We start from the raw sequence: 10685 nt of genomic DNA, 5'->3' as shown, positions 1-10685 counted from the left end.
CGATGAAGGCTGTTAGAATCGCTCCCAAGGTAGCATCATGCCTCATAAAAGGTGCAGGGGGAAGACAGTACCAGTGACAGTTGTGCTCTGCTTCTTTTTTTCAACAACCCAGATATTTGGTTTAAGTTGCAGGATTCATCTTGCAGACAGATTTTTCCACTGCTGGATGTGATGGCATCCCCATTTTACAAAACCTGTAGTTTCCTGTGTCTCTTCTCTGGGTATCCCCAGACTGCTTCCTTCTCTAATTAGCCATCTTGTCTAGAAAACTGTCCTTTCATATATGTGAACTTCGACATATGTAAATTATGTTTTATCCTTTTCAAATACAAAAATAATATGTTGTTCAGATATATCTTAACTTCACAGTAGTGGATACCTGAGTAAGGGAAGAGAGATAGAATGGGCTACAGAGAATGTTTTACCTGCATTCCTAATGGGGGGAACTAATATGAATGGCTCACACACATGCTCTAGTTTTCCTCTTATGTTGTCACTTCATTTCATTTCCTCCTGCTCTCTTATTTTGCCTGAGCTTCCCACTGAATGCTGGTGAGCATCATCATTTCAGCTCTTCCCTTTTGTCATCTGATGATACCTATCTTGCCTAAAGCAATATAGTGGACAGATACACATGTGAATCTCCTAGGACGTTTGCTCCGAATGCAGACTATCTATCTCTTAGGGCTGTCAAGGAAGCTATAGGAGGTACTGTTTGTAAAGTGCTTAAAATGGTGCTCTTAACAAAGCCAGCACTGCCATACAGTTTTGTGTTCTTATTAATAGCTGTATTAATGAAACAGTATACAGTAAATCCCTGACTTATGCATGATTCCCTTCCGGGAGAACATTAGATTTGTTCCTAAATTTGACAAAATGACACAAATATACAATGTAAAGCTTTTCCTCTTATTTCTGGGCATCTTGGGTTCTAATCAAGCACTGCACTACTGTATATTGTAACACTATGCATTAAGTACACAGTAGCACAACTGTGACAATATCTGGCAGACACGTGAGCTACTTCAGCAAGTTGTTTATGTCTATGAATATCCATGCTACAAGGTCCATTCATATCTGTGAAAGTTCACAACTTGAATATTTGTAATTTGAGGACTTAAAATCCTGGAAGTCAATGGCAGAAAATTTTCGTTTTTATAAAATTCTTAGGTGATTCTAATGCATGTTAGGTTTTGGAATCACTGAAGAACACACTCTACTTGTACTGGTTAATTTTGATAGTCAGTTTGACTAGGTTAAGAAATTCCTTCAGAGGTGATTGGATTATGAGGGTGCCAACCTCAGTAATGGTTAACACACTGCTCAGTTGGTTGCCGAATGAACTATTAGTGGGTGAGGCCTAGTTGCAAGAAGAGGGTCATGAGGGTACGACACTGGGGACTACATTTATTTTTTGGCCCGTTCCTGTCTGGCTCATTTCCTGCTCTCTCTGCTTCCTGGCTATTGTGAGTTGAGGAGCTTTCCCTTGCCGTGCCTTATCATCATGATGTCTCTGCCTTGTAGTCAGTAACCATGTACTAGTACCTCAGAAAATGTGCACCAAAATGAGCCCTTCCTCCTTTAAGTTATACACATCAGGTGTTTTCTTTTAGCAATGGGAAGCAGACTAACTACATTCTCTAAGTGATCTCATCCACATACATGGTCCAACTACTACTTGTATGGAAAGGATGCCCAAAATATATGTCAAGGTAGTTTTCCTGAATTCAAGATTCTAATACATGTAAATTTCTTCTGGATATCTCCACCCATATGTCACAAGTTAGAAGGCAACACCCAGAGTCTTCTCTATACCTCTTTCCTCATCTTTCTCAGGCCTAATGCATGGCAGTTATGCAACTTATTCTCCCTGGCCAAAGTAAAGAAGCACCCATAGTCTGTTCCATCTCTCTTCCCTTACCCATTTGCTGAGCACACGCCTTTTTCTCCAGTGCCCACTTCTTGCCAGTGTGCCCCCTTCATTCCTTGGGGGTTCTGTTCTTTCATTTTCATCTCACAGCTGCAGCCCAGGCCATGATCTCCCTGATCTAGATTGCTGAAAAGCAGCCACGGTGCTTTTCCTCTTCCCAGAATGTCATCAGTTCTACTCTGTGCCAGTTTTAGAGAGTATGAATTAGAGTTGTATCTATGAGTCTCCAAAGACTTCATTCTTTTATAAATGTCATAACATATCTTTTCCACACTTCTAAAAGTAACACTTTCTTATGGTGAACAATATAGGTAATAAAAAGGGTATAGCAATGGACAAAAGAAAATCCTAGCTATCGCCTTTAGCCAGAATTGCCATCTTCCAGTAATTTGCCAAAATGACTAACACAAAGGGCAAGAGGAGGGGAACCCAATATATATTCCCCAGGCCTTTTAGAGAAGAAAGTTTTGTACTAATAGTGTTTGGACAGGACATCATGTCTGCATCTTGTACTATGAATAACTCTACGAAGACAACAATATGCAATGTATAATTATTGTAACTGTCCTACTAACCTGTTTTGAAACTGTCTCATTGCTATTTATTTCTCAATAAAATTAATTAAAAAAAAGAAAACATGGGGTTGTTCCTTTGGCCACATACGTGCATATCTACAAAAAGGATGATATTGTAGACATCAAGAGAATGGGTACTGTGCAAAAAGGAATGCCTCACAAATGTTACGATGGCAAAATGGAAAGAGTCTACAACATTACCCAGCATGCTGTTGACATTGTTGTAAACAAGCAAGTTAAGGGCAAGGTACTTGCCAAGAGGATTAGTGTGCGTATTGAGCATTTTAAACTCAAAATCTCATGATAGCCTCCTGAAATGTGTCAAGGAAAATGATGAGAAAAAGAAGGAAGCCAAAGAGAAAGGTACCTGGGTTCAACTGAAGTGCCAGCCTGCCCCTCCCAGAGAAGCACACTTTGTGAGGACCAATGGGAAGGAACCCGAGTTGTTGGAACCTATTCCCTGTGAATTTATGACATAAACTGGGGATGCTGCTTTGCCATTCAGCATCCAATCAGCAGCTTAAGTGTTCTAGGTCCTACCTAAAAATAAAATCATCCTGTATTGTAAGAGTGGTTTTCTTAGTTGAACACATATGTGGTGCCTTCCTACCTCAGAAATATTTGCAGCAGATTTTCACTGTGTTTAGTAATTGTGTGTAGTCTTTACTATTCAGTGTTTTGTGTTTTTTGCATTTTAGGGAAGGGTCTACAGGGTGTTCAGGGTCTCACTATTAGATCAGACTCATAGTGATCCGCCTGTTTACAGCCTCTCAAGAGCTGGGATTACAGGTATGCGCCACCACGCCCAGTCTCAATTGCCATCTCAGCGTGCACTGGAGGCAGGGCCGGCACAGCAGGCCCAAGGATCAAACCTCCAGTCCCTGTACCTGATTGCAGGCACTTTAATCCACTGAGCTATTTGGCCAGCCTTCAGTGTTTTTCTTGCTGAAAGATATTGCTGAGGTATTGTGTAGGTATATACCCAAATATTCAAATATTTATAAAATATTTATATTGGCTTGAAGATCCTGTAAATCACCATGGGGAAAAGATGTATCAAAATAAATGGAAGTCATTTCAGAAACAGATGTAATTCCATTTCAATTACATAAATTGCTTAAAGCAAAAAAAAAAAAAGAAGAAAAGAAAAACAAAAAAGAAGATCCTGGCTATCATAGCACTTACTTTACATTATGAGATACTAATAAATAAACAAATATTGGGTAAGTGAGTGATGTTCTGATAATAAGCAAAGAGATATAAAGAGAAAAAAAGACTGCTGGGAGATTTTATTTTGACAGTCTGACTAAAAAAGTCTATTATTTTATTATTTACTTGTTTATTTTAAAGAGAATAGAAAAAATAGGTAAGGTATCAGAATAGATACATTAAAAAAACCAAGAGGACAGGTATTCAGCTGTGGCTGCCATATTGCACATTGCTGTCTTCAATGTCATTGCTCAGATTACAGATATAAACATATAAAACTGGTCAAGGTCAGAATTTTAAGCATTAACTGCCACCTTCAAAAATTACAGATATTAGTAGTACAATCATATTAGCTCTCCTGTTGACATACATACATGATTTTTCCTCTTTCCTTAGAAAAAGTCTTTTCGAAGAACTGATATTAGCTGAGGCCTGAGGTTGGGACCTGCATGGTATTCAGGTACACCTGAGGAGGTGGGAGCAGATCAAGCAAGACATGTCATAGGGAATGAGTTTTGAAAGGTGCTTTAGATTTTATTCCAGATACGACGGAAAACCATGGGAAGAATGAGAGCAGATGAAGGTGATAATCACTATAGTTTAAAAGAATTTTTCTGGCTCTTGCATCACTCCAGGTTGTAGTGGAAAAGTCTGCGCAGACGTAAGAAAAGAAGGAATCCCAAGGTGAGGAGCTGATGTTAGTGATCCTGGTGAGAGGCAGTGCGGCTTCGGTCAGGGTGCTAGCAATGGAACTGGTTAGAAGAAGGCACATTATTAGTTTAGGTAGAGCTGACAGCCCTGTTGGCTGCCTGCATATGGGGTGTGAGAGGAGGAAAGGAAGCAAGCATGACTGAAAAGATTTTGGACTGGGTAATTTCAGTGTGCACATTGACGATCCAGCCAACTCCTTTCCCTCTCACTTCCTCTGCGAAGAACTAGTTTGACAGGTGTGTAAGGTCAGGCAGGCAATCCAAGTCATGTGGAGTTTAAGATTAAATCATCCAAGTGTGGATGATGAGTAGGCAGCTGAAATATGAGTCTGGAGTTCAAAGGAGAGGTCAGGACTGGCAATTTATAGCCATCAAACAGGAAGAAGTCACCCAGGGACTGAATGTAGGTAGAAAAGAGAATATGCCCAACGCTTGGGCCCTGGAGCACCTTCATATGTAGCAGTCTGCAAAAAGAGCAAGGAGCAGCAAAAGGGGCAAACAAAAATGAGGTTACAGAACTGTGTGGAGGCACGGAAGCCAAGTGAAAAACGTGTTTCAGGCATGGCTACTGCTGGGTGATATTCTACACAATTACAAAGCAAAGCAAAGCAAAGCAAACTAAAAGCTTTATCTTTTTCCTTGAATTAAAAATAATTAATATTGTATTTATTTTCCAATGAGAACAATTGCAAGGGCAGGCAAGATAGGTCAGTGGACTAAAACATCGGCTTAGGCAGAGTGCAGAGGCCAGGGTTTGATCCCTGGTGTGCCATGCCCCCAGGCCGCGCTGAGACAGTGATTGAGACTGGGCATGATGGCGTGTGCCTGTAATCCCAGCACTTGAGAGACTGAAAACAGGAGGATCACTGTGAGTCCAATCTATGGAGTGAGACCCTATAGACCCTGTAGGCCCTGTACCAAATACATTTAAAAAAGAACAATTGCAAAAGCATAAAGTCATTCTGTATAAATTATACAAATCAAATAATGAACAAAAAGTATAGAGAATTCAAAAATTTGATCACAACATTTAGGAACTCAAAGCCGTTAGGGTAAAATTATTACAAAATAGTTTTGCCTTTTGCTTTCACCAAAACAAAAATCTTTATGACAGTTTCAGTGTTAACTTGCAAGTTTCTATATGATGACTATATATGAGTCTTTTGACATTATACATATTAAGTAGTTTTTAAGAAGTTTTAATTTTTGGGACACTACATTCTCTTCTAGTAGCCACCATCAACAAATTAACTATATGAAGTTACAGTTGCAAATACAGCATATTTTAGCACTTCAAAAGTCTTTTTTTTCCCCTTTTTTTGTGGCAGAGTCTCGCTATGTAGTTCAGGATGATATTGAGCTCACTTTGTAGCCCAGACTGTTCTCAAACTCATAAGGATCCTCCTGTCTCAGCCTTCTGAATGCTGGAATTATAGACATGAGTCACCACTCCCAGCCCAATGCAAGTCTTGCTGTGTTTTAGCAATAAACATGTTTGTTCCTTATAAATCAAAGACATCAATAGCCCATTCTTTAAATATTTTTATTATTCATTTTAACTTCAGATTTTTCACAGATGCAATAGTTTACTTGTATTATTTTATATGTCTATTATAATTTTATAATAATTATGTTATATATGACTATCACAACATTGAAAAGACAATTATGCTAGACTGAACAATGATTCCTCAAAGACATCAGATCCTAATCTTTGAAACTGGTGGATTTGGAAGATTTGGAAAGCAAATCTTTGCATGTGTGATTAAAAAAAGGATCTTATGGCTGGGGAGATGGTTTAGTAGAATAAGCGCTTGCCCGGTAAGTGCAAGGGCCTGAGTTCAATCCCCGGTTCCACAATAAATAAATAAATAAATAAATAAATAAATAAATAAAGGATCTTGAGCTGTAGCAATTATTTTGGACTGTCCAAGTGGGACATAATGTCATCATGTAAAGCCCAACAATTTTAAGATCATAAATGAGGCTAAAAAAAAAATTAAAGGGTCTTTCAGTAAGGGGGCCCAACCGCTAGTTTGTGACTATAGAGCTTAGACAAACCATGTCCCTAAGACAAAGAGGACATAAGAAAACCTTGGATGGGGTCCTGTTACTTGGAAAACAACTAAAACCACTGAGTTAGCCAAGAAGTTGCCCTTGGCCCTCCCCTTGTTTAAATTCTTGCAAGAGACATACATTCCCAAACCCAAGGCCTCACTATTGAAAGCCATAACAACAGGATGTCCCAGGTCACAATGCCTCGATTTCTTAAAAACATTCCCGGAATATGACAACCACAAGGTTAGTCCCCCCAGCTACCCCAGACTTACTCCATCTGGTCATCCGGTATTGTAATCCACCAATTATTTTAAAGGTCAACCTACACTAACCAATGCGATCTGCTTCTGTAACTTGCTTGCTTCCACCCTATTTTGTGGTTTTTGCCTTTAAAAACTATGCCTGTTACACGGAAGGCACGCACTGCTCCTGTGTGTGCAGACTGCCCTACGTATACATAGATAATAAAACTTCCCCTTTGTGATTTGCATGAGAGACCGACTCTTGGGGTCTTCCTTCGCGGCGACTTGACCCTTACAATCACAAATGCCTTAAAGAGAATGAAACAGAGAGACGAAAAAGGCACACGCAGAGGCAAGGGGTTGTAACAGCAAAGGCTCAGATTGTGGTTGGAAACAAAGGAATGGATTCTCTAGAATCTCTATAAGGAGCATGGCCCTAGCGAACCTTGATTTCAGACTTCTGGTCTCCAGGAATATGAGAGAATGCATTTCAGTTGTTTAAAGTCATTAAGTTTATGGAATTTGTTAGCATGGAAAATTAATACACCTATGGTATCCCTAATTATTATAAATATTTCCTTTAAATATGATGTTTTCTACAATACAGAAAAAGTTTACAATGATTGTAGATTGGCTCACCTTGGATATGGAGATGAGCTGATTTGTGTTTTTCCTTTCTGTAGGATTTCTACATCAGTGAAGTTGTTGTCAATTTTGAGACCATTTAATTTATTTTGCATTATTCTTTTTTTTTTTCTTTTTTTTTTTGGCAGAACCAGGGATTGAACTCAGACCCTTGTGCTTGCCAGGGAAGCACTTATTCCACTGTTATTTTTCTTGAATATTAGTTTTTTTGTTAAATAATGTCTAATTTTTCAATGCCTTCAACAGCAACTGTACTTGAATGACAAGTAGGGTTTTCAGTTATGATATGTCAAAACCAAGCCTCTTTTTTTTTTCTTTTCATTTTGTGTATTTGGTACAGGGTCTCACTACACAGGTTGGACTCATAGTGATCCTCTGGTTTTCAGCCTCCCCAGTGCTGGGATTATAAGCATGCACTGCCACACTCAGACTCATTTGAACCCTGGTCCCTGCACTTGCCAAAGCAGGTGCTTAGTCCACTGAGCTATCTCACTGGCCCTAAAACCAAGAGTCTCCAAACTCTTTTGTCAAGGAGCTAATGACAACAAACTAGTATTGAATAGATGAAACAAAAGGATATTCAAATCACCAATCTAAAATGTTATGTTTTAAACTTAAGAGTCCTTAAATTATAAAAATTCTAAATAATTAAGATACCTGTGATTGCAAATGCTACTCATGTAGGTTGGAGGATATTGAGCAGTGGACAACCTGAACAACAATGTAGTAACCTGGATTTCATGAAGGAAGGAATGAGGGGATAACATTGCAAATGCAACTGAGAAGGCTTAGTAAGGTATCTTATAATGCTTTTTATTTTTAAATTTGTTTTATTTTATTTCATTGAGAAACAAATATCAATGAGACAGTTTCAAAACTGATTAATATGACAGTTTCAATAATTAATACATTGTACATTGTTATCTTCTTAGTGTTATCCATAGTACAAGATGCAGACAGACTATCCTGTCCAAACACTATTAGTACAAATCTTTCTTCTCATTGAATTAAGCGAAAGTAGCTGTATATCTATCCTAACTATTCTGCACATACAGATACAAAATGGTCCTTCCCTTGTATCGCCTTTTTTTGTTTAGTCCTGTCAGAGATGGGTATCCTATTGGCATCTAAATACTACAGGTGCATGAATTCAGCAAAACAATCCAACACAGTCCTGCAGTCCAGAATAGTAATGGGTTATCCGCAGAAGGTGTTGACTTGAGCTTTCACAGCTCAGCATATTAATATAAGGTGCCTTATAATTGACCACTAGATGTGATAACATGGAAGTTTCTGAAATTCGTATGTTGTAGTCCTAATTCTCGGAACCTCAGGATGCAACCCTACTTGAAGATAAGCTTTTGAAAGAGCTGGTTAACTTGAAAATGAAGTCTTTAGGCAGGGGTATAATACAATAGGATTTATGTTTTTTATATGAAGAGAAAATTTAGACACAGCCTCCAATCATGTGCACACACAAAGAAATGATTGGCTAAAAACAGAATAAGAGGCAGTTATCTGTCAACCACGAAGAGAGGTGTCAGATGAAATCAACCTTACTGACATGCTGACTCAGATTTCCAGGCTCCAGAATGATAAGGAAATAAACTGTTGTTATTTAAGCATCTGTCTGTGGTATCTTGTTCTGGCAACCCAAGCTGACTAATATAGAGTTGTGGCAATATCTTGGTTACTTTCTCATTGCTGAGACAAAATACCTGACACTCAAAGTTAAAAGAGGAAAGGTAAGCCTCTGTCCCACTATCCACTGTGCTCTTCCTTTCCAACTTGGGCTGGGCATCATGGCTCCCACAAAGAAGGGTGGAAAGAAGGGCCATTCTGCCATCAAGGAAGTGGTGACCCGAGAATATGCGATCAACAATCACAAGGGCATCCATGGAGTGGGCTTCAAGAAGCGTGCCCCTTGGGCACTTAAGGAGATCTGGAAGTTTGCCATGAAGGAGTTGGGAACACCAGATGTGCGCATTGACACCAGGCTCAACAAAGCTGTCTGGGCCAAAGGAATAAGGAATGTTCCATATCGTATCCAGGTATGGTCGTTCAGGAAATGGAATGAGGATAAAGAGTCACCAAACAAGCTGTATACCTTGGTAACGTACATCCCTGATACTACATTCAAAAATCTCCAAACAGTGAATGTGGATGAGAACTAACTTGGAAATAAAGTTACAGAATTGCCAAAAAACAAAACAAAACAAAACAAAAAACCCCCCAAGACCCCCACCCCCCCAAAAAAAAACAAACAAAAAGAGGAAAGGCATACTGTAGCTCACAGTGTGTAGTTCTCCATAGTTGGCTCCAAAGCAGGGCAGCAGGGCAGAGGGGCATTGCAAAGGAGGAACAGTTCCTGGGAGGATAGGTAGAAAAGCATCAATAATTTTTTTCTTTGTATTTCATCTAGGCTATAAGCCTTTTGGATGGCGCCACCCACACACAGGTGGGTTTTTCCATTATCCAAACTCAGTGTTATGCAAACCAATCAGTGGACTAATTTAGTTACCACACACCCTTAATCCCAGTACCACACAGCCATGATCTAGCCACATCCCAAAGCCCCACCTATGAGTGCATGGGGAACATCTAGATACAAGCCATTATAGATAAGAAATATGCGGCATAACTGTGGAAGCAAAGTGCTGGAGCAGGTAAGATTGGTGGGAGCCCGGATAGCTTATCCATTCTAGTGGAAGTTAGGGCACAAGACATAGATCCAGATGCAGGGAAATGGGTTGACCTGGAGATGGAGGAGATGAGAAAAAATGTATTACTATTCCCTCGGTTAAATGAGAAGCAAAATCATTAGCTGAGAGACAGGTAAAGAGGGATTTGCAGATTTGATCAGAGAGGACTGTTTTAAATAATCTTCTAAAAAATGAGTGCTGTAGTGTGACTGTTTGAGTCATTCTGAAATCCTTAAGCTCAAAATCTGCACTCTTAATGTATGGTAGTAGGAGGTGGGGATTTTGAGAAGTGACTAGGGCATGAGGGCAATGGCTTCAAAAATGGGAATAGTATTCCTTATAGGAGAAGTCCAAGAGAAATAGATCCCTGGCTCCTTCCACTATGTGAGGATCTAGTAGGAAGGCTCCATCAATGAATCAGGGTAGGCTATCTTCGGATACCACATCTACTGGGGTTTTTTTTCATAATTTTATTGAGAAACAAATAGCAATGAGACAGTTTCAAATCAAATTGGTAGGACAAAGCCAACATTTTGGCCCTAGCCTTCCAAGGTCAATTAAGACTCAGGACATATGAGAACTTGTACTGTAACATCATGTAACTCAGTAGTTTC

General features: G+C 39.3%; 1 pseudogene; it reads left to right on the top strand.

Annotated features, from left to right (window-relative positions):
• Positions 1-9171: 9171 nt before the first annotated feature.
• Positions 9172-9543, top strand: LOC101580570 (annotated as a pseudogene).
• Positions 9544-10685: the final 1142 nt, after the last annotated feature.

This window comes from Octodon degus, unplaced genomic scaffold, assembly GCF_000260255.1.
Source record: "Octodon degus isolate 3935 unplaced genomic scaffold, OctDeg1.0 scaffold00167, whole genome shotgun sequence".
NCBI classification, from domain to species: Eukaryota; Metazoa; Chordata; class Mammalia; order Rodentia; family Octodontidae; genus Octodon; species Octodon degus.
The sequence above is the reverse complement of the archived record's forward strand: the minus strand, read 5'-3'. Positions and strand labels throughout refer to the sequence as shown.